The following is a 25,246-nucleotide window of genomic DNA, read 5'->3' as shown; positions in this document are numbered from 1 at the left end:
GCTTTTCCAGAGAAGTATTCAGCTTTTCATCTGGCGTGTGACTTGCATGTTCGAGAATGACGTCAAAAGATCTTCACTGCTGTAGTGTCACGTGCTGTTGTGTAGACATGTCGCCGATGTGCAAATATAAACTCAGAGAGCAATGTTCACTGGAGACTCTGAGCCAGCTGAACTTGCTCAGTGTGAAATACATTCTACTTTGCTGCAAGAATTGCAAGCAGCAGTTTCCAGAACATCTGCTTGTCATTCTGTCCCCAGGGAGCTGATGTTTGTCTCATCCCCAGGAACTGGACTCTCTCCACTGGCGGATAATGAAACCAATTTGTTCCTACTTGCAAGCTGTTCTGGGAGCGGGATGCGGGGGGTGGGGGGGGGGGGGTTGGTGGGTGTTGGAGGGAAGAGTCCATTCGCTCTTCTGCTCTCTCTCTCAATCCCTTGCGGTGAGAGGTATCAGTTACACTAATGCGTGGGAAGTGAGCTTTGATTGTGAACTTTCTCCAAAAAGGTCTGATATCAGAGAGACAGAAAGATGCTGTGCTGGCAGGACAGAGAGAAATGAACACCGAGGACTCTTCGCCCAGGTAAATTCACATTGATGTGCAGCCTGCTTGGTGTTCAGAAATCGTCTTCACGCAGCAATCTTACGGAAAGTCTATTGCAAAGTGGGCATCGCTTTCTTTGCTGCGACCGTGCAGCAGTTAACATCTGAGCCCCAAGTGTCCCAGGTGAAAAGAATCCGAGTGAAACCTTCACTCACTGACAGCTATCCCCACGACCCTGAGCTGCAGGCAGTCCCCACGGGACTGCAGGCGGTCCAACACGGAAGGGACGGTTAAAAATGAACGTTATTGCTCCCTCAGTCTGTCCCAGAGACAGGCAGTGGGATGGCATAAACGCGTAGCAGCATTCTCCCGCCGACAGAGGCGTTCAGCCCATTGAGTCACGGCGACTGTCTGTCACTTGTCTCTCTCTGAGGTTACTCACAATAAGTGATATCTGTCCTAATAGTAAGGAACTGTATCTGAGTGGTGATACAGTTTATGAAATGCTGATCGTCTTGTCATTCTCGTCCGACCCAGCGTGGTGAATTACTGCAGGGAATGGATGAAGCTGCAAGGCATGTGTTTCAACTTTATCAGCTCATTGGCATCGCAGAGAAGTGGTTTTGCGAATCAGTGCATAGGAAACCGACTACGAACAGGAATAGACCACTCAGACCTCCAAAAAGCATGTTACTGGAACCGTGTGAGTTACGCGAGTGTATCGGTATGATAGAGGGCATTCAGACACTTAGGAAGTATGTGCAAAGGCAAGATACAGAACAGAGCACAGCACCATTACAAAAGGAAGCTGCTCAAGGAAGCATCGAGCAACAGCAGAGGATGGTTTCAATGCATCGACCGCTGGGTTACTCCCAGCACGAAACCGTTTTCCACAGGTCTCTTCAGCTTTTCGTCTGGCATGTGGCATGCACGTTCGAGACTGATGTCAAAGATCTCCACTGCTGTCGTGTAATATGCTGTTTCACAGACGTATGGAGACTGTGTAAATATAAACTTGTTTTCTAAACTCCCACATTCTGTTGTTCGAACTGTGATTTCATTCTGAATCACAGCCTGTGTCACAGCGCAGACGGACGCCATGCGGCCCACCTTCGCTCTGCTGGTTCGACCCAGTAAGTAAACGTGTGTCTCTATTCGTATCATTCTCTTGCCTTCTCCGTGTAATTCTGCATATTGTTACTTTAAGCATGAACACCGAATTCCCCTATGCAGCTATTGAATCTGCCTGTTTGTCAATGCCAGATCGGGATTTGCTGACCCTAACCACACCCTTCCGAATGTCACTTTTAGTTCTTTTCCTCATTACTTTAAAACTCTGCCGAATCATTACTGATCCTTTCAGACGTGGGAGCATTTTAACTGCGTTACTTTCTCTGTCTGGATCCCGCATGACTTGGAAAGCTTCAATCAGGCCAGATTTCAAACTTCTGTTCTCCGAGGAGAGCTGTCCTAATTTTCCAATCTACCCTCTTCGCTGACATTCCTTAAACACGGCACCACTGACGTCAACGCAATATTCCATCATTTCACTCCCTTGCTTTATGCTCAGTTTGTACTCCAAGCAGCCCAACCGAGTTTAGCGAAGGTGCTTTTTGAGAAAATTAACCGGGCACTCTTACACAAACCAGAAATTGCGGGCTCGTCCGAGATTTGAACCCTGGATTACTTGCAAGCCTCCGCAGTAGAAGACCAACATCAAGAATCATACCCAGAGACCAACCAGCAACACCAACACCACCCACAGCCACCTACTCTACCTCTTCAACCAGCTGAGTCTTGCTCAGTGTGAAATGCATTTGACATTGCTCTGAGAATTGCAAGCGGCAGAGTTTCCAGAACAGCTGCTTCTCATTTTGTCTCCCTGCTGCTGTTTCTCCCGTCTCCAGGAACCGGGTTCTCTCTACTGGCAGAAAGTTAAACCGTTTTGATTCTAAACTTTTCTCTAACACCGGAGTGACCAGTGACAAGCATTGCCCTCCTCAACATAGGATACAAAGAACAGGAGAAGACCCCGCAGACCTCCACGAGGGTGTCATCTCAACTCTGCATACTGGGCCTGTATATCAATGTGAAATATTTGTGTCGAAGTGTTTTGGGAAAGAGATGAGAAGGCGAGGTGCAGAACAGAGCGCCGTTATACGGGAAAGCTGCTAAAGACGACATTGACTGAACAGGAGAGAGGTTTCCCTTCTGGGTGATGCTCCCATCACGCACCCGCAGACATATCGCCGTTGTGCAAATATAAACTCTGTCCAAATTCCCACATTCTGTTTTTTCAAACTGTGATTTCGCTCAAAAGTACAAAATTTCAACACTCGCAACGTTCAAACTTTAACGAAGTGCTCATAGATATATTTAGCGAACACCTTGAAGAAATTCTTCCAAACTTACCTGGGGAATTTCGGTTTGAGTGCGCTTGAACTTTAAGTAAAAGGACGGGAAATTTGCCTCGAGGCTGTGTAATGTGGAGATGTGTTCCCCATGTAAACTGATAGTGGTTGGCCATCTCGAAGTTCCCGATGCAGGTTGCCCTGAACCACAGGGAGGTTTCTTTCATAACCTGTCCCCAGGGGCTTCCAGCCGTACCGTGACGTCATAGGGCGAACCCCCGCTGATGGAATGCAGCTGCTGTGACACAATCGTGATGCAGGCCCTGGAACATGAATACAAATTAGATCGTGAGTCACGTGGTACTATTCATTCTATGGAATGTTCTTTCAACTTCACGGATTTATATATGAGAGGAGGTAAATGGGCAGGGCTTACACCTCGGATCCGCTCTTCCTTCACTAGCAACACCCCACACCCACCTCCCATTGACCCAAGGCACTTTCCGCTGGAACCGCCGAATGTGTAACACCTGCCCATTTACCTGCTCCATCCTGAATATCCAAAGGCTCGAACATACCTTCCAGGTGAAGCAGCACTTTACCTGCACATTTGCCACAAACTAGTCTGCTGCATTCGTTGCTCACAGTGTCGTTTCCCCAACGTAGCATGAAGCATAAACTGGGTGACTGCTTCGCAGAACATCTCGGTTCTGCCCTCAAAAATAGACCTTGAGCTTCTGGTGCCTGTCACTTTAACATGCCACCCTGTTCCCTGGCCAACCTCTCTGTCTCAGGCATGCAGCAGTGTTCCATCAAAGCTCAGCTCCAAATATAAGACCAACGCCTCATTTTCCACTTGGAGATCCTATAGCCCTCCAGTCTTCAACATCGGTTCAATATTGTTTGGACCCGAGCTCCCCCATGCCCTTGACCCCTACCTCACCCACGCGAGGCCTTGTTATCACATAGTCTGCTGTTACACACGACTTATTGTTAGCCAGGAACAGTCTCCATTAACAGTTAGTCACTCTCCTGCACAGATCGTTATTCACTCCTTTCGCCCTCCAATATTCTCCCTCTGAACTGGTGGCAAAAAGAGCAATGTGGACTGATATCCCTGAGCCAGCTGTTTGTCCCAGCTCCAGGAACAGGGCTCTCTCCATTGGTGGATAATTAAACCATTTTTTTGTGTAAATATAAACTTTTCTAAATACCCACCTTGCGTTGGTCGAACTGTGAGTTCGCTCTGAATCACAACACGTGTCACAGCGCATTCAGAAGCCCACCTTAGCTCTGCTGGTTCTTCACAGCAAGTAAATGAGAGTCTCTATTCGTATCATTCCCTTGCCTTCTCCCTGCAAATATCCACATTGTTACTTTGGACATGACCACCGAATTCCCTTTTGTGTTCTTGAATCTGCCTATTTGTCACGGTCAGACAGAGATTTACGGATCAGAACCACTCCCTGTGCGAAAATGTTCTTCCTAATGTCAGTTTTAGTTTTTTTCCAAATGGCTTGAAATCTCTGCCAATTTTTTGGGAAATTGAAAGGATTCTCATCCTGCACATGAGGCTGAATTGATTTAATTTCTAACGTAAAGGACTGCGGATGCTGAGAATCTGAGACAGAAAGAGGAACGGCTGGAGAAACTCAGCAGGTTTGGCAGTACCTGTGGGAGAAAACAGAGTTCTGAAATATTGTCTCTGATTCTCTTTCCACCGATGGTGCCGGACCTCCTGAGTTGCTCCTGCAATTTCTGGTTTTGTTTTTAAGTGAAAGTTCATTTCATCTTTCGGGATGAAACAACCAGACTCTCCATTTGCAGATATTTAACCCTTTCGAAACCTGTGAAGTGATTGGATTCAAACAAACCCAGCAATAATTTACTCTTTCTCAGCTCCACAGGCAGAGAGACCTGGTAAATGAAGCTGTCACTGTGGTTCTTTATTCGTGGGCCGAGTGGTTAATGCGACGGACTTTAAATCTATTGCAGTTTCCCCACGCAGGTGTGAACCCTGCCGAGTACAAAATGAGAAATGTCGTCAAAACGAAAGGGAGACTGTTCCCTGGTTTCTTCTTTAAGATTCAAATCAGTGGAGGGTGAAAGATGTTTAACTCACATTCGGAATGGTCGGAAATCTGCAACCTACTGCCTGTCAGGGTGGTACAAGCAGATAACCACAGAGCTGCTTTTGAGGCGATGAGTCAAGTATTTGGAAATGAGACTAGAACAGTGAGGGGTGTGAAGTCGTGATCGAAATGAAGCAGACACCTGAGGATTAATATGTTTTATTTGCCAGTGAAAGCTACAGCTTCACAAAGTTGGGACTATGGAAGGGAATCAGTGACGGTGATTATCTTTGGTTGTTCACCTTGTGAATGAACCCATTGCTGCGCGTGTCCATGTTAACGTCAGAACTCTGCAGCATGGTGGCGTGAGATACGCACAGGGCCGGGGCGCAATGGATGATGCATCTGACTCCACCTACCTGTTTGAAATGCAGCTCACAGCTTCTTCACACTCCCCAATTAATCTTTCTCATTGTCCTGAAGCCGGCATACGGTTTGAATTCCCGATCTGCGGGAATGAGAATCCTTTCACTGTCTCGCGTCAGTGACTGTCCCTGAGAACATCAGAGTCAAGTCACAGCGCTGTCAAAGGAGGGGAAGCTGAAATAGCCCCACACGCTGCTCACAGGCACATTTCACTTTCCCCAACACACCGCCCCAACCACTGCGGCTCTTGGGAGTGGAAAGGAACAAACACCAAAACCCAGTCTCATATTTGTGAATCTTCCGAAAATAAGGAAACTGTTCATCCCTTCGGATCTTCCATCCTGGGCAGACAGCGTTGATTTTAAATGGCTGTCCAGTCAGTGTCGATTCTTTTTGGCTGAAAATATCTTCCTTATCTCATCCCAGCATTTCTTGCCACAGAGAACTGTGCGGCAGAGTTCATGTATATATTTCCTTGTATGGTATTTTGTAAATAACATTCGTTTGCTGGTTGTTTGTATCGGGTATTTCAGGTTCATTAGCCGCTGTTCAAGTGTGTTGGGAGGTTTGTGGGCTACCATGATGCTGAGAGGGTTGAGTTGTCTGGACATCATTTCACAGATGTCTTTAATGTAAGGTAATGTGTCCAGGGTTTCTGCAGACGTTGTGTCTGCTTGTGTCAATTTGTTGATGTGAAATCGGCACACTGGTTTTATTGGGTAGGCAAAAGTGAGGACTGGAGATGCTGGAAGCCAGAGTTTAGATCAGAATGGTGCTGGAAAAGCACAATAGGTCAAGCATCTCCCGAGGAGCAGGAAAACCGACGTTTCGGGCAAAAGACCTTCATCAGGAATAGAGGCAGGACGCCTCTAGGGTGGAGAGATAAATTGGGGGTGGGGGTGTGCTGGGGCGAAGGTAGCAAAGAGTAAAATATGTGAATGGTGGTGGGGATGGAGGTGACAGGTCAGAGAGCAGTGTTTTGCTGATAGGTGGGAAGGGAGCTTGGCAAGTAGGACAGGTCATGAGATCAGTGCTGAGCTGGAAGGTTGGATCTGAGGTAAGGTGGGGGAGGGGAAATGAGGAAACTGGTGAAGTCCACATTGATGCCCTGGGGTTGAAGTGTTCCGAGGCGGAAGATGAGGTGTTCTTCCTCGAAGCGTCGGGTGGGGAAGCAGCGGCGACGAAGGAGGCCCAGGACCTGCAGATTCTCGGCCGAGTGGGAGGGGGAGTTGAAATGTTGGGGCACATGGCGATGGGGTTGATAGTTGCGGGTGTCCTGGAGATGTGACTTGACTCTCCAGTCTCCCCAGTGCTGGAGTGATCGCATCGGGAGCAATGGATACATAAAATTACATTGGTGGCTGTACCTGGGTTTGATTCCCGGGCCGCGAAACAATTTTCAGCAGAGATGCCAACATATGCTCGTGTCTCCCTGGTGGTCTAGTGGTTAGGATTCGGCGCTCTTACCGCCGCGGCCCGGGTTCGATTCCCGGTCGGGGAGCCCATTTTTCATGTCCGGGTCACTACCCTGGTGTGTGGGTATGTGAGGTTCCAGTCACATTGACGTTTAAAACCTAACTTAGCAGACCGACCGCCTCCTCCTTGTTGTCGAGGCCATCAATATCCAAGTCCTGGTGAATCAAGCGACTGTCAGACTTCTATGTGATGCTTGGTCTGAGATTTCTGCCTCCAAATTCTTCTCTTGTAATATTCCTCTGGAAAGAGATTGCAAAGGTCATCGCTGTCAGTCCACAATCGAAAATCAAAACACACAATTCTAGTTTCTGTGGAACATTCTTTCCTCTCTTAATACCCAAGATCTTTGTGCTGATCTATATGTAAATGTATACAGCAGAGTAATGTGGTAGATTGCATACTCCATGAAGAGTTCACATGGACTCAAGTTACTGAATGGACATCTATCGTGCGGTATTGACGTTCTTACTGAAGATATATAATATGCTGCGGTACAATATTACGAGCCCAGAACCAACTGCAAATCAGGCTTTTAGAGCCATAAACATTCCATCAAATATGTACCATATACCCCAGACTTATCTGTCTTATATTAACGCACGGTTGTCTTAGATTCCCAGAAGACTCGGATTTAAGTATCAAGTGTGAATTTTTATAAAAGAAGCCATGTTTTTGGACTCCTTCCATGACATACTGACTCTATTACTGGAAATACATCCATACTAAACCGGGAGTCGTGGATCAATGACGTGAGGCTTATCTTTACCCGCTTATAATTTTCTGTTGCATAAATGTTTCGACGAATGCCAATATTTTTCACCAGCCACAGAGTCGGAGATGTAAAGCACAGAAACAGACCCTTCAATCTAAATTGTCCATGCCGACCGGATATGCAAAATTCATCTTGTCCCATTTGCCAGAACTTGGCCCATATCCCACTAAATCCTTCCTATTCATACACCCATCCAGATGCTGCCACCAGCCTCCACCACTTCCTCTGGCAGCTCATTCCATGCATGCACAACCCTCTGCATGAAAAGGTTGACTGCAAGGTCCCTTTTAAATGTTTCCTCTCTCGCCCTCAACCTATGCCCTCTAGTTCTGCACTCACCCATCCCAAAGAAAAGACCAGTCTATTTACCCCAACCACGACCGTCAAGTTTTTATAAACCTCTTTGAAAAAAATCACTCATCCTGCGATGCTCCTGGGAAAATAGCCCCATCCTAATCAGCCTCTCCCTGTGGTTTAAAACTCTTACCCTGGCAACATCCTTGTGAATCTTTTCTCAATCCTTTCAAGTTTCACAACATTGAAAGTCCCCTTCTCGTCTCGAACCTATTCCCTATTTTAGTTGACCTTTTCACCCTGGAGGGAAAAAAGCCTCTGACGATCATAGAATCCCTCCAGGGTGGAAACAGACGATTCAGTCCAACAAGTCAACACCGACCCTCCAAAGACTAACCCACAGGGACCCATTCCCCTACCCCTATTACTCTATATTTATCCGTAACTAATGCACCTACGTACACATCCCTCAACACTGGGGCAATTTATACACAGACAATCCAACTTAACCTGCCTATCCCTGGACACGATGGGTAATTTAGCATGGCTAATCCACTCGAACCTACACATTTTTGGAATGTAGGAGGAAGCCCTTGCAGACACGAGAGGTGGCGTGCAGGAAGAATGTGCAAACTTCACACAGTCACCCGAGACTGAAATCGAACTCGGGTGTCTGGCACTGTGTGGCATCAGTGCAAACCACTGAGCTACCCTGCCACCCCAGTCCAGCCAATCTGTGTCTCATCATTTTTTCGAGGTCTCCCCTCAGCCTCTGTCTTCCCAGAGAAAAGAAAATCAGGTTTATGCCACTTCTCCTCATAACTAGAGCCCTTCAGACCAGGCAATGTCCTGGTGAACCTTGTCTGTACCCTCTGCCAGAGCACCCACATCCTTCCGGTAGTGTGGCGACCAGAACTGAACATAGTATTCCGAATGTGGCCAGAATAAATAGCTGCAACATAACTCGCCAACTCTTACACTCAAGGAAGCGTGCTGTGTTTCTTCTTGACCACCGTACCGACCTGCTTTACCACTTCCACGGATCAATATGCCCAAATCCTTCTGTATGCCAGTGCTGCTATGAGTTCTGCCATTTATCATACAATTCTTACATTTCCTTCGTCTCTAGCTTTGGACTTCCTCTACCCTGGGAAATAGACACATAAAGTTGAGCAGCAAGACAAATTTCAACAGGAATAAAATGTCGAGCCACAGGGAAAATTAAAAATATGGCTCCAGCTTTTTTCTCCTATTGACATTTGGATGATTAAAACCTGTCAGTAACACCAGCACTCCCAGAGCGTATTGCACATGCTTCGTGGAATCAGCTAGCACTGCACATGTGCTGCGGTGTCAGCAAAAGCACTGAGCATGCTCGTCACTGTCCATGGAAACGACCCCTGACTTTCTTGTGGAGGACCAATGGTGAGACCTGGAGGACTGGCAGAAGCCTGGTCCTCCTGCCAATCAGAGAGACCCCTTCGTCTGAATGCGGAAGGTAGGCCATGAGCTTCTGAACCTGCTGTTGCTCCTCTCTCTCGAAAGAAGATTGAACTTAGTTCCACACTGCAACATCTTTACTCCGTCCAACATCTGTGGGTACAGCACACTCTTTTCTCACCCACTTTTCCATTCATTTTTAATTCTGGGTTTCCGTTGCTGTCTTGCATGAACTGAAGGGAAAGGGAATGAATCCAGGGAGGAAACAGAATCTGGAAATGTTGTTCCAGGGCTGTGTTTCAATTGGCAAACGCATGGCAAATGCAGTACCACAATGTAAAGTTATAGACTTTGCTTTGGAAAAAAATAAGCAGGAAGGAAGTGCATGGTTTAAATGTTCATATACTGGAATGTGGAGGAAGTGAGGACTGCAGATTCTGGAAATCAGCGTCAAGTGTGTTGCTGGAAAACACAACAGGTCAGGCAGCATCCGAGAATCAGGAAAGTCAACGTTTTTGGCACGAACTTTTCATCAGGAATGATGTGTGGATGTACAAGTTGACCTCAGTGTCCTTCTAGACCAGTCAATGCCAGTTGTCAGACAGGTCCAGCAAGCAATGAGCAAGGCGGTACATTAGCAAGAGGAGTTCAAAAATGGGGATGTCTCCTGCAGTTTTGGTCGGTGGGGGGTGGTCATTGAATATATTCAAGCCTGAGTTAATCTGAATTTTGAACAATAAAGAAGTTGATGGTTATGGGGAAAGCAAAAAAATGGTTTTGAGACCAGTATAGAACAGTTACAGAGTCATTCAGTACAGAAATAAACACTTCAGCCCAACTAGCCCAATGCTATGTTCTCATACTTAACCAATCCCACTTGCCAGCGTTTGGCTCATATCCCTCTCTCACAAAGCTGGTCCTTTTTTCTAAAAGCTGGACCTTCTTCTCAAGGATACTATGTCCTTGGCTTCATTTAGAGAGGTTGTAAAACAGTCCTGGGTTCCAAAATGACTGGTTTAGTAGAGAGATTAAAAGTATATCGGGAGGCCTTTTTGTTTTTATGTAAACAGATAAGACTTTATATCAAAGCTTTTATGTTTTTGAAGTGACGTGCATAATAAAAGGGGAGGGGTCAGTTGTGAGAGCTGAAATCTTGTTTGAGTGAGTTCAGCAGTGGACTGTGTGGAGAAAAGCTGTTAAACCCTCTCTCCTTCCATCTTCCTAACTCTGACCTGTAAGCTTCTGTTTCAGTTTTACTCTCTGTTTAAGAAGTTTGTTTATTGGGACTGTTGTGTATATTTGGAACAGCATATTTAAGTCTCGTTTCGATAGACTGAGTTCTGTTGATATTCTCTATTCTGTTCTTTGTGTTTTCTTCCACAATCTTGTGAATACACTTCTGTTTTAAAACCTGGCAGTCAACTACCTAACTTACTCTGGGTAATTTTCACTGTACACTTACTGAAACAAATAGCAAACTTACGGTCTGGGCTACCTGCTTAAGAATGTTTTGAGTGGGCTAGCCTAGACCATAACACCTCAGAACCTTTCCCATTTATGTCCTTATCCAAATTTAAACATTGTTACTGTGCCAGCATCCCACGCTTCCTCTGGACATTCATTCTACACACAAACAACTATTTGTGGAGAAAAAAGAATCATGTGCCTAATGACTTTTTAAAATCTTTCTCCATTCACCTTCATGGTATGCTTCCTAATCTTGAAAGCCCCGCTCTAAGGAAAGGACACCCATCATTCACTTCATCTATAGCCCCCGTGATTTTTTCAATTTCAGGTCACCCCTCAACCTCCTATGCTCCGGTGAAAAAGATTCCAGCCTATCCATCTCGATGTAGGTATATTCGTATCCAGTTATGATCTGTTCAATGTTGGTGCAGGCTTGAAAGACCGAATAGCCTATTCCTACACCCAATTATCTCGCATTGTGTCCAGGACAGCAAGACACCATAAGAGATAGGAGTAGAAATCAGGCCATTCAGCCCATTGGTCTGCTCATACAATTTAATCATGACTGATAAGATTCTCAGCTGAAACATGTGTTGCTGGAAAAGCGCAGCAGGTCAGGCAGCATCCCAGGAGCAGGAGAATCGACGTTTCGGGCATGAGCCCTTCTTCAGGAATGAGGATAAGATAAAATGTAGGGAGGAGGGACGTGGGGGAGGGGCGTTAGAAATGCGATAGCTGGAAGGAGGTCAAGGTGAGGGTGATAGGACGGAGTGGGGGTGGGGGCGGAGATGTCAGGAAGAAGATTGCAGTTTAGGAAGGCGGTGCTGAGTTCGAGGGATTTGACTGAGGCAAGGTGGGGGGAGGGGAAATGAGGAAACTGGAGAAATTGGAGTTCATCCCTTGTGGTTGGAGGGTTCCTAGGTGGAAGGTGAGGCGTCCTTCCTCCAACCGTGGTGTTGCTATGGTCTGGCGATGGAGGAGTCCAAGGACCTGAATATCCTTGGTGGAGTGGGAGGGGGAGTTGAAGTGTTGAGTCACGGGGTGGTTGGGTTTGTTGGTCCGGGTATCCCAGAGGTGTTCTCTGAAACGTTCCGCAAGTAGGCAGCCTGTCTCCCCAATATAGAGGAGGCCACATCGGGTGCAGCAGATGCAATAAATGATGTGGGTGGAGGTGCAGGTGAACTTGTGGCGGATATGGAAGGATCCCTTGCGACCTTGGAGGGAAGTAAGGGAGGAGGTGTGGGCGCAAGTTTTGCATTTTTTGTGGTTGCAGGGGAAGATGCCGGGAGTGGAGGTTGGGTTGGTGGGAGGTGTGGATCTGACGAGGGAGTCACGGAGGGAGTAGTCTTTTCGGAACGCTGATAGGGGAGGGGAGGGAAATATATCCCTGGTGATGGGGTCATTTGGAGGTGGCGGAAATGACGGCGGATGATACGAAGCATATGGAGAATGGTGGGGTGTAGGTGAGGACCAGTGGGGTATGTCCTGGTGTCGGTTTAAGGGGCGGGACTCAAGGGCAGAGGAGCAGGAAGTGGAGGAGATGCGGTGAAGGGCATCGTAAATCTCGTCTGGGGGGGACATTGCGGTCTTTGAAGAAGGAGGCCATCTGGGTGGTACGGTTTTGGAACTGGTCCTCCTGGGAGCAGATGCGGCGGAGACGAAGGAATTGGGAATATGGGATGGCGTTTTTATAGGGGGCAGGGTGGGAGGAGGTGTAGTCTAGGTAGCTGTGGAAGTTGGTCAGTTTATAGTAAATGTCCGTGTTGATTCAGTCGCCCGATACTCTTCGCCGAACACTGATTACTTTCCATTTCAGTTTCATTATCAAAGTCTCTTTTGAATGCCATAATGAATGCCATTAATCTTACTCCAACACTCTCTCTTGCAGACCATTCCAAAGGTCAAAGATTTTCAATCATAAACGAAATAAGTTCTGGATCTCTCCCAAAACACAATTCATATGGATCTTCCTTCGAATCATTTGTAGTAAGTTCTTCACATGGACAAATTTGCAGCTTAGAGCATTTGTTCAAATTTAATATCATATTGGGTTGGCACAGTGCTTGGCATTGCTACCTCACTGCATTAGGGACCTCGGTTCAATTCCAACCACAGGTGAATGTCTGTGTGGAGTTTGAATGTTCTCCCTGTCTGCATGGGTTTCCTCCCACAGTCCAAAGATGTGCAGGTTAGGTGGGTCGAAATGGAAAGGTCTAGGAAGGGGAGGGAGGAGTCTGAGACGGTCCAGGTGAATTTGAGGTCGGGGTGGAGGGCTGCACGTTCCGAGGGTGAGAGGTTGGAGTGGGTGAGATGGGTGGAGAAGTTGAGGCGGTTAATGTCGCAGCGGCAATTGGCTATGAAGTGATCGAGGGCAGGTAAGAGGCCAGCACGGGGTGTCGAGGTTTAATGGGGTGGGTTGGAGGCGTTGGAAGCGGGAGAAGGAGTAGTCAGAGGGTGGGCGGGAATCCTGGTTGAAGAAGAAGGCGCGAAGGCAAAGGTGGCGGAAGAATTGTTCGATGTCACGCCGCAGGTTGAAGAGTAGTACTGGATATTGTCGTGATTGTAATTATGTCAGTCAGCTGAGTTCCCTTATTGGGATGTTCCCCTACTTTTGTTAACATTTCACATCGATAACGTTTAGATTCCCAATATCTGCAGGGTTCTTTCTCTACTTGAGTGATTCAGTGACTTTTTTTATGAATTGCTCCTGTGATATCTCATGAGAGGGTTTATGATATTAACAGTGCCATATAAATTGTTCTGGGTCACAGTGTGCCCAATTGAGAAAGAACTGACCATCCTTAAATATTTGTTTTTAAACAATGGACATAAATTAATGTTTGGAAAACACACAACTTGCATGTATTAAGATCAGAAATAGGAATGGGAGTAGGCGGTTGACTGTGGAGATGCTCTGTCTTTCTTCACCATCCATGGCAGAATTCTCTCTCCATACTTTTCCACGACTTCACTTGATGAATGGGCTATGCTCCTAGAGCTTGTGAGTTTTAAATAAACATGTTGAACTATAATTTGGCGTTGTGTGACTTATGACAAAAAAAAATTGATTGTGGATGTTATTACACATACTGGAGCAATGGGATTTCAACCTGGGACTCAGGGCTCAGAGGTAGGGACACTACCACTGCACCATAAAAAAGCCTGTCTGGTAAATGAATGGAAACACCTTCCTCCTCAACATAGGACACGACCATTGTTCCCTCCGAGTCCATTATATTAAATTGAGCCCATCTCCTGTTGAATGAATGAGTGAGAACACCTTCCTCCTGAACATGGGACGGTCATTCTGTGCTCCTCGAGCCCTTTGCAGTAAAGGGGCGGGGACAGTGAAGGGCCTGCGAACCTCTCCACCAATCCCAAAGCCTGAGGTCCGTGCGGACTAATCGGAGAGCGACATTCCGGGGGTAGGACCAGTACTGTCCGCACACCCGGTCGCCATTGGACAGGTGGAATAAGGTGCGCTCTGATTGGACGGGGCGCGGATGACGCGCGTCACAGAAGGAGGAGACGAAAAGAAGAAGAAAAACAAAGATGGCGACGCGAGGCTGCAGTTTTCTCATCGACTCAGCGGGCGGTTTCTGACGGAGGGAGGGGGCAGACAGGCATCGTTTACCTCAGGAAATACCTTTAAAATACATTTCAAATTAAAGCCGGAACTTTTCAAACAAAAGTTGTGAAGAAAAGGAGACAGTCCCCGGTGGGGTTTATTGTTTATTTTTGTATAATTTCCGGGGCCCGGGAAGGGGGAGGTTACGGTTACCGGGTAAACGAGAAAACAAATTAAAAATGTCGGCGGTGGAGGAGAGAGAGCCGGCGCCCGCGGCTTCTTCGGCGGCGGCCGGAACCCAGGATCTCAACAACCCCCCGGAGCTGGAGGAAGGTCCGAGAAGCTGGTCATGGTATTGGATCCGGGCGGGATAAAGGTCTAAACCAAAGTAAGAGTAAGAGATGTCCAACTGCATTCAACAAGATATTGTATTGGTGGGTGAGAGAGGCCGCTCACGGGAGTCTGATCCCTGAAGCTTTACGACCTTGCCTGTACCCCTTTATGTTGTAAATATATTTATTAATATCAGTATAATAAAAAGATAAAAACACAAATCACAATACAACTACTGTCCATTAACTACTAACCTACCCTATAATACAAAACAAACCCGAACACTGTGCAAAGCAACACCGATAAATATATATATATAAATAATAGAGCTAAAAAAACACAAGAATACAGAACAGCTATGCTCGGCGCAATGCTCCCAAATAAAGGAACTGGAGCATTGTATATATAGCCGTATTAACTCAGGAGACCTCCTCCAGGGCCCAGGGTGACAAACCTAACCATCTTGGTTAAACAAATACCCTAGTTAAGATAACTGACAAATCTATATCCAAATAACTCAAGTAGGGCTGTCATGTCTTATAACAATGGTCCTCGGATTCTGGATGAGTGGTGCTGGAAGAGCACAGTAGTTCAGGCAGTATCCAAGGAGCTTCGAAACCGACGTTTCGGGCAAAAGCCCTTCATCAGGAATAAAGGCAGTGAGCCTAAAGCGTGGAGAGATAAGCTAGAGGAGGGTGGGGTGGGGAGAAAGTAGCATCGAGTACAATGGGTGAGTGGGGAGGAGATGAAGGTGATAGGTCAGGGAGGAGAGGGTGGAGTGGATAGGTGGAAAAAGAGATAGGCAGGTAGGACCATTCCGGACAAGTCATGGAAACAGTGCTGAGCTTTAAGTTTAGAACTAGGGTGAGGTGGGGAAGGCGAAATGAGGAAACTGGTGAAATCTACATTGGTGCCCCGGGGTTGAAGTGTTCTGAGGCGGAAGATGAGGCGTTCTTCCTCCAGGCGTCTGGTGGTGAGGGAGCGGCGGTGAAGGAGGCCCAGGACCTCCATGTCCTCGGCAGAGTGGGAGGGGGAATTGAAATGTTGGGCCACGGGGCAGTGTGGTTGATTGGTGCAGGTGTCCCGGAGATGTTTCCTAAAGTGCTCTGCTAAAGTGCCCAGTCTCCCCAATGTAGAGGAGACTGCAAGGGGAGCAACGGATGCAATAAATGATAATAGTGGATGTGCAGGTAAAATGTTGATGGATGTGGAAGGCTCCTTTAGGGCCTTGGATAGAGGTGAGGGAGGAGGTGTGGGCGCAGGTTTTACAGTTCCTGCGGTGGCAGGGGAAAGTGCCAGGATGGGAGGGCGGATTGTAGGGGGTCGTGGACTTGACTTGGTAGTCACGGAGGGAAAGGTCTTTGCCGAAGGCAGAAAGGGGTGGGGAGAGAAATATATCCCTGGTGGTGGGGTCTGGAGGTGGCGGAAATGTCGGTGGATGAGTTGGTTTATGCGAAGGTTGGTAGGGTGGTAGGTGAGCACCAGGGGCGTTCTGTCCTTGTTACGTTTGGAGGGGTGGGGGTCTGAGGGCGGAGATGCGGGAGGTGGACGAGATGCGTTGCAGGGCACCTGTAACCACGTGGGAAGGGAAATTGCGGTCTCTAAAGAAGGAGGCCATCTGGTGTGTTCTGTGGTGGAACTGGTCCTCCTGGGAGCAGATCCGGTGGAGGCGGAGGAATTGGGAGTACGGGCTGGCATTTTTGCAAGAGGTAGGGTGGGAAGAGGTATAATCCAGGTAGCTGTGGGAGTCAGTGGGTTTGTAAATAATGTCAGTGTCAAGTCGGTCGTCATTAATGGAGATGGAGAGGTCCAGGAAGAGGAGGGAGGTGTCAGAGATGGTCCAGGTAAATTTAAGGACAGTGTGGAATGTGTTCATGAAGTTGTTGAATTGCTCAACCGCCTCACGGGAGCAGGAGGTGGCGCCAATGTAGTCATCAATGTAGGGGAGGAAGAGGTGGAGAGTGGTGTCGGTGGAATTAAGGAAGATCAACTGTTCTACGTAGCTAACAATGAGACAGGCATAGCTTGGGCCCATACGTGTGCCCATGGCTATCCCAGCACACTACTGCTGCGCCACTCTGCACCCACGCGCCGAGTGCTATCCACAGGTCCCTTCGAGACTGATGTTGAAGATCTCCACCGCTGTCGTATCATATGCTGTTGCGCAGACGTATGGAGGCTGTGTAAATATAAACTTGTTTTCTAAACTCCCACATTCTGTTGGTTGAACTGTTATTTCATTCTGAATCACAACATGTTAAACAACGCAGACAGAGGCCATGCGGGCCACCTCGCTCTGCTGGTTCGACACAGTAAGTAAACATGTGTCTCTTGCCTTCTCCATGTAATTCTACACATTGTTACTTTAAACATGACCACCGAATTCCCGTTTGCGTCCAATGAATCTGCCTCTTTGTCAGTGTCAGTTCGGGATTTACTGACACCAACTACTCCCTGAACGAAAGCATTCTTCCTAATGTCACTTTTGGTTATTTTCCTCATGATTTTAATACTATGCCAACCCTTTCAGGCGTGGGAGCATTTTGACTACATTACTTTCTCTGTCAAGACTTCGCATGACTTGGAAAACTTCAATCAGGCCAGAATTCAAACTTCTGTTCTCCGAGGAGAGGTGTCCTAATTTTCCAATATTGCTTCATTGCTGACATTCCTTAAACACGGCACCACTCACGTCAATGCTATATTCCATCATTTCACTTCCTTGCTTTCTGCCCAATTCGTACTCCAAGCAGGTAAAGTCAATGACTGCAGAAGCTGGAAACCAGATTGTGCAGTAGTGGTGCTGGAAAAACACAGCAGTTCAGGCAGCATCTGAGGAGTAGTAAAATTAACGTTTCGGGCAAAAGCACCGACTTTAGCGAATGTGCTTTTTGAGAAAGTTATCCGGGCACTCTTGCACAAGCCAGAAAATCTGGGCTCGTCCGGGATTTCGCGCAAGTCTTCGTAGTAGAAGACCCAACGCGAAAATCATACCCCGAGACCAACGAGCCACACCGAGATCACACAAGCAGCCCCGCTCCACCTCTTTAACCAGCTGAGTCTTGCTCAGTGTGAAATACACTTGACATTGCTCTGAAAATTGCAAGTGGCGAAGAGTTTCCAGAACAAGTGCTTCTCATTCTGTCACCCTGCTGCCGTTTGACCTCGACCCAGGTACCGGACCCTCTCTACTAGCAGAAAATTAAACCGTTTTGTTTATAAACCTTTCTCTGACACCGGAGTGGCCCATGACAAGCATTGCCCTCCTCAACATAGGGTACAGAGAACAACAGAAGACCACTCAGACCTCCACGAGTGTGTCATCTCAATTGTGCATACTGGGCCTGTGTATCAATGTGAAATATTTATGTCGAAGTTTTTTTGGGAAAGAGATGAGAAGGCGAGGTGCAGAACAGAGCGCCGTTATACGGGAAAGCTGCTAAAGACGACATTGACTGAATAGGAGAGATGGTTTCCCTTTTGGGTGATGCTCCCATCATGCACCTACAGACATATCGCCGTCGTGCAAATATAAACTCTGTCTAAATTCCCACATTCTGTTTTTTCGAACTGTGAATTCACTCAAAAGCACAAAATTTCAACACTAGCAAAATTCAAACTTTAACAAAGTGCTCATAGATATATTTAGCGAACACCTGGAAGAAATTCGTCCAAACTGACCTGGCGAATTTCGGTCTGAGGGCTTTTGAACTTTAAGTAGAAGGAAGGGAAGTTTGCCTCGAGGCTGCGTAATGTGGAGATGTGTTCCCCATGTTAACTGATAGTGGTTGTCCATCCCAATGCTTCCCGATGCAGGGTTGCCCTGAACCACAGGGAGGTTTCTTTGATAAACTGTCCCGGGGGCTTCCAGCCGTACCGTGACGTCATAGGGCGGGCTCCCAGTGATGGCCTGCAGCTGCTGTGACGCAATAATGATACTGGCCCCGGAACATGAATATGAATTAGTTCATGAGCCACGTGGTACTGAATCATTCCATGGAATGTTCTTCCAACTTCACGGATTTATATATGAGAGGAGGTAAGTCGGCAGGGCTTACACCTCGGGTCCACTCTTCCTTCACTCGCAACACCCCACACCCACCTCCCATTGTCCCAAGGCACTTTCCGCTGGAACCGCCGAATGTGTAACACCTGCCCATTTACCTGCACATTTGCAAAAACCTAGTCTACTGCATTCGTTGCTCATAGTGTGGTTTCCCCAAAGTAGCATGAAGCATAAACTGGGTGACTGCTTCGCAGAACATTTTGGTTCTGCCCGCAAAAAAAGGTCTTGAGCATCTGGTTGCCTGTCACTTTAACACGCCACCCTGTTCCCTGGCCAACATCTCTGTGTCAGGCATGTAACAGTGTTCCATGAAAGCGAAGCTCCAGGTTGAAGGGCAACGCCTCATTTTAAAACTTGTAGATCCTATAACCATCCAGTCTTCAACATCGAGTTCAATACTGTTTGGACCCGAACTCCCACATGCCTTTGACGCCTACCACACCCACACGAGGCCTTGTTATCACATAGTCTGCTGTTACCCACCACTTATTGTGAACCAGTAACAGTCTCCATTAAGTTAGTCACCGTCCTACACTCCTTTGGCCCTCCAATGTTCTCCCTCTGAACTGGCGGCAAAGAGAGCAATGTGGACTGATATCCCTGAGCTAGCTGTTTGTCCCATCTCCAGGAACAGGGCTCTCTCCACTGGCGGATAATTAAACTATTTTGCTGTTGCGCTGACGTGAGGAGATTGTGTAAGTATAAACTTTTTCTAAATTCCTACCTTGTATTGGTCGAACTGTGAGTTCATTCTGAATCACAACACGTGTCACAGCGCATTTGCAGGCCCACCTTAGCTCTGCTGGTTCGACACAGCAAGTCAATGAGAGTCTTTATTCGTATCATTCTCTTGGGTTCTCCCTGTAAATCTCCACATTGTTACTTTGAACATGACCACCGGATTCCCTTTTGTGTTCGTGAATCTGCCTCTTTGTCACGGTCAGACAGGGATTTACGGATCCGAACCACTCCCTGTGCGAAAATGTTCTTCCTAATGTCACTTTTACTTTTTTTCCAAATGCCTTGAAATCTCTGTCATTTTTTTGGGAAATTGAAAGGATTCTCATTCCTGCACATGAGGCTGAATTGATTTAATTTCTAACGTAAAGGACTGCGGATGCTGAGAATCCGAGACAGAAAGAGGAACTGCTGGAGAAACTCAGCAGGTGTGGCAGTACCTGTGGGAGAAAACAGAGTCCTGAAATATTGTCTCTGATTCTCTTTCCACCGATGGTGCCTGGACTGCTGAGTTGCTCCTGCAATTTCTGGTTTTGTTTTTAACTGAAATTTCATTTCATCTTTCGGGATGAAACAACCAGACTCGCCATGTGCAGATATTTAATCCTTTCGAAACATGTGAAGTGATTGGATTCAAACAAACCCAGCAATAATCCACTCTTTCTCAGCTTCACAGGCAGAGAGACCTGAGAAATGAAGTTGTCAGTGTGGTTCTGTATTCGTGGGCCGAGTGGTTAATGCGATGGACATGAAATCCATTGCGGTTTCCCCACGCAGGTGTGAACCCTGCCGAGTACAAAATGAGAAATGTGGTCAAAAAGAAAGGGAGACTGTTCCCCGGTTTCTTCTTTAAGATTCAAATCAGTGGAGGGGGTTGAAATATTTCACTCACATTGGGACTGGTAGGGATCTGCAACCCACTGCCTGTCAGAGTGGAACAGATACCCACAGAGCTACCTTTGAGGTGATGAGCCAAGAGTTTGGAAATGAGACTAGAACAGTGAGGGGTTTGAAATGTGATCGAAATGAAGCAGGCAACTGAGGATTAATGTATTTTATTTGCCAGTGAAAGACACTGCTTCACAAAGTTGGGACTATGGAAGGGAAGCAGTGACGTTGATTATCTTTGGTTGTTCACATTGTGAATGTTCCCATTGCTGCCCATGTCCATGTTCACGTCAAAACTCTGCAGCATGGTGGCGTCAGGTACGCACAGTGCCAGGGGCGCAATGGTGGACGCATCTAACCACAGCTACCTGTTTGAAATGCAGCTCACAGCTTCTTCACACACCCCAATTAATCTTTCTCATTGTCCTGAAGCCGGCATACGGTTTGAATTCCTGATCTGCAGGAACGAGACTCTTTTCACGGTTTCGCGTTAGTAAATGTCCCTGAGAATATCAGAGTAAAGTCACACCGCTGTCAGAGGAGGGTAAGCTGAAATAGCCCCATAGGCTGCTCATGGGCACAATTCACTTTCTCCAACTCACCACCCCAACCACTGTGGCTCCTGGGAGTGGAAAGGAAACAAACACCAAAATCCAGTCTCAGCTTTGTGAATCTTCAGAAAATAAGAAATGTGTTCATTACTTCGGATTTTCTATCCTGGACTGACAGGAATGAGGATTGTCACTCTTTTTGGAGAACTTTGCAAGTGGATGTTTTGCAGAAAAGCCCCACAATACAATCTGAGAGTGACACTTGATTAATCAGGACCTGGAAGTTTTGTGTTGTGCTCCAGAACTTTGTTTTTCACAGTTTATGATACTTATCTTCCCAGTCCCCTGTATCACTTGCTGAAGATGTTTAATTTGTGTCTCGCAATCCTTTCACTCTCTGCTAATGAGAACAACATTTCCGTGTTTTACCTAAATTAGCTTGATCTTGCAGATCTCAAGCCTAAAGATAATTTCACTGGAAACCTCCTACAGTTCAAAAGCGAACTGTTAATGATGGCTCTGTTTCTTGTCACGTGTCCAATTTCAGATCGATGTTGTTAATGTCCCTTCTACTCCTTCAGATCCAGGTTTCGCTCACAGGGCTAGAACAGGACTGTCACCAAATACATTTATCAATATACGTTCATCCTATCGATTGTATTAGCATCATCAACACTTCTCATCAAAATAACTCGAGAGACTTTCATCACAATTTTCTGTGAACAATTCGACTTTAGCTTTCCTGAATGAACCCCAAATTTCTTGAAGTGGCACCTTATTTTCGGCCCTGATTATTAATCTCTCTTAACTTGGAAATTGATCTTTTCCACCCGCTCTATCTCTCATCAATGTGTGCAGTTCAGGTAAATTCCCCATCAGCCTCCTCTGTTCTGATCAAATCCAGGAGAACAGGGAGCATTGGGGTTAAGACGCGGCCATGACAAGCCCAATACTCACCTTTCCTATTGGACCCATTCCATGAGAAATTTAGACCATAACTTGGGGCCTCTAGTTGTGGCCGAACATTTACGTTGCCGCCTTAGACATTCTTTGGGATTCCCCGCCCAGGTTGGAATCCTGCTGAATGTGCTTTCTTCGCTGGCGATTTTAATTAACTACCTGTTGGTTGCAATATCGCTCAAAATTCACAAAACCCTTTTCAATAAAGCCACGTTTTCTCACGAATGGGAATTTATTGCCATGCAGGAAACTCGAGTTCTGAACAAAAACCGTAACACACTCAAAACGTCAGCTTTGTTTACCTTTCCACAGTTGCTGCTCGACCCGTTGGCTTTCTGCAGTATTCGCTGTGTTTGTTCGACACAAATGCTGCTTTCCATTAAAGAACTTCAATCCCTGTCCTCTGGTAACTGACCCTAGTCAGTGGCAATAGGTTCTTCTGATCATTAACCTGCCCATTCCCACCACTTCTTCTCCCATCATTGCCAACAGCCCCTGGAAATCTCCAGTTAGCCTTCTTTGCTCCAAAGCGAACATTCCCAAACTTGGGAATGTCTCCACAAAATGGCAATTCCTCATCCCTGGACATGATGCAAGTGTTACAATGGGGAAGAGGTTTTGGCAAAATATTGTCAGTTAGCAGGTGGAAAAATGTTCAGGAAGTAAAACAGAAATCCCAGTCTCCAGCTTTGTGAATCTTTCGAAACTCTTTGGGAAATGGAATTAGAGGAGAATGAAGGATGAACTGTTCGACTGAGCAGAGACAGTTCAGACATTGTCCCCTTGTTTAAGAGGTCGGGAGATTGACTCTGATATTCTCGGGACATGAACTGGTCTGAGACATTGAAAGAATTCTCTGCACATCAGGAATTCAAACCCATTCTCGGCTCGGGGCCAATTAGAAAATTCGGGAAGAGGCAAAACACTGAAAGGTTCGGAGGGTGATGGCCCCGGTGTCGGAGAGCTCGTTCCTCGTGACATGGATGTGCCTGCAGATGCTGGGATCAGACTGTCCCCATGTCTTCACAATGAATGGCCCAGGCTTTATTATACAAAAGTAAAACTACAGAGGACAATGATAATTCTGGGCACGGGAGGCTCAGTTATGAATTGGCTAATAGCCTCTTCTAAGAGACTGTGCAAGCTGCGTGTTTGATTGTCTCTGCATCGCCATTAATTAGCCCGTTCGGATGTTAACTGCAAAGTTGGTGGTTCCAGAACCCCCTGGGACGGGTTTGTTGTTCTCGCTCCGACCACTTTCTTGGCTGCGAAGGTGCACGTTTTTAATGGTGTCAGGAACATGTTTCCCAAAAGGAAATCTTCTCCACTGAGGAAGTACAAAGGGATTTCTGAATTGATTGAACATCTAACGTAAAGGACTACGGATTCTGAGAATCTGAGACAGAAAAAGAAACTGCTGGAGAAACTCAGCAGGTTTGGCTGTCGCTGGATGAGAAAAAAAAGAGTTCTGAAATGTCGTCTCAGATTTTCTTTCCACAGATGCTGCCTGACCTGCTGAGTTGGTCCTGCAATTTCTGATTTTGTTTTTCACTGAACGTCCATTTCAACTTTCGGGATGAAACACTCAGACTCGCCAATTGCAGATGTTTAACCCTTTCGAAACCTGTGAAGTGATTGAATTCAAACAAACTCTGGAATGATTCACTCTTTCTCAGCTCCACAGGCAGAGAGACCTGGGAAATGAAGCTGTCAGTGTGGTTCTGTATTGGTGTGCCGAGTGGTGAATGCGATGGGCATGAAATCCATTGCGGTTCCCCCACGCAATTGTGAACCCTGCTGACGACAGTTGAGAACTGTCGTCAGAAAGAAAGGGAGATTGCTCCACGGTTTTTTTAAAGATGCAAATCAGTGGAGGGCTTGAAATGGATGACGTATCTGACTCCACCTACTTGTTTCAAATGCAGCTCACAGCTTCTTCACACATCCCAATTAATCTTTCTCATTGTCCTGAAACCGGCGTATGTTTACGTTTCCTAATCTGCAGGAATGAGAATCTTTTTACTGTCTCGTGTCAGTAAGTGTCCCTGAGAACATCAGAGTCAAGTCACAGCGCTGTCAGAGGAGGGGAAGCTGAAAGACCCCACACACTGCTCACGGGCATATTTCATTTTCCCAACACATCGCTTCAACCACTGCGGCTCTTGGGAGTGTAAAGGGAACAAACACAAAAACCCAGTCTCAGCTTTGTAAGTCTTCACGAAATAAGAAAACTGTCCATCCCTTCGGGTCTTCCATCCTGGGCAGACAGCGTTGATTTTAAATGGCTGTCCAGTCAGTGCCGATTCGTTTTGGCTGAGAAAAATATTCCTTATCTCATCCCAGCATTTCTTGCCACAGAGATCTGTGTGGTATAGTTCATGTATATATTTCCTTGCATGGTATTTTGTATATATTTCCTTGTATGGTATTTTGTCAACAACAAACTTTTCAGGTTGTTTGAATAGGGTATTTCAGGTTCATTAGCCCCTGTTTAAGTGTGTTGGTAAATTTGTGGGCCACCATGATGCTGAGAGGGTTGAGTTGTCTGGACATCATTTCCCAAATGTCTTTAATGTAAAGTAATGTGGCTAGGGTTTCTGCAGACGTTGTGTCTGCTTGTGTCCGTTTGTTGATGTGAAATTGGCACACTGGGTTTATTGGGTCGGCAAAAGTGAGGACTGCAGATGCAGGAAACCAGAGTTTAGATCAGAGTGGTGCTAGAAAAGCACAGCAGGTAAGACAGCTTCCGAGGAGCAGGAAAATCGGCGTTTCGGGCAAAAGCCCTTCATCAAGAATAGAGGCAGGACTCCTCCAGGGTGGAGCGAAGAATTGGGGGTGGGGTGTGCTGGGCCGAAGGTAGCGAAAAGTACAATAGATGAATGGGGGTGGGGATGAAGGTGACAGATCAGAGAAGAGGGTGAAGCGGCTAGGTGGGAAGGGAGATTGGCAGGTAGGCCAGGTCATGAGGACAGCGCTGAGATGGAAGGTTGGAACTGAGGTAAGGTGGGGGCAGGGGAAATGAGGAAACTGATGAAGTCCACATTGATGGCCTGGGGTTGAATTTACCCCAAGCGGAAGATGAGGCGTTCATCCTCCAGGCATCGGGTGGGGAGGGAGCGGCGATGGAGGAGGCTCAGGACCTGCATTTCCTCTGCAGAGTGGGAGGGGGTTTGAAACGTTGGGCCATAGGGCGATGGGGTTGATTGGTGCGGGTGTCATGGAGATTTTCCCTCAAGCGCTGTGACTTGACTCTGCGAGGAGTCTCCAGTCTCCCCAATGTAGAGGAGACCGCATCGGGAGCA

The 25,246-nt window shown here is 46.8% G+C and overlaps 1 protein-coding gene and 1 non-coding gene across 2 annotated transcripts in view; one reads left to right on the top strand and one right to left on the bottom strand.

Moving 5' to 3' along the window:
- LOC140460632 (uncharacterized) overlaps positions 1–25,246 on the bottom strand; it is a 1,198,404-nt gene that overhangs the window by 219,304 nt on the left and 953,854 nt on the right. The window lies entirely within an intron of this gene.
- trnak-cuu (transfer RNA lysine (anticodon CUU)) lies at positions 6,821–6,892 on the top strand. Its single transcript has one exon. It is a non-coding gene; the product is annotated as a tRNA-Lys (tRNA).

Source organism: Chiloscyllium punctatum, chromosome 36 (assembly GCF_047496795.1).
Source record: "Chiloscyllium punctatum isolate Juve2018m chromosome 36, sChiPun1.3, whole genome shotgun sequence".
NCBI lineage: Eukaryota > Metazoa > Chordata > Chondrichthyes > Orectolobiformes > Hemiscylliidae > Chiloscyllium > Chiloscyllium punctatum.
The sequence above is the reverse complement of the archived record's forward strand: the minus strand, read 5'-3'. Positions and strand labels throughout refer to the sequence as shown.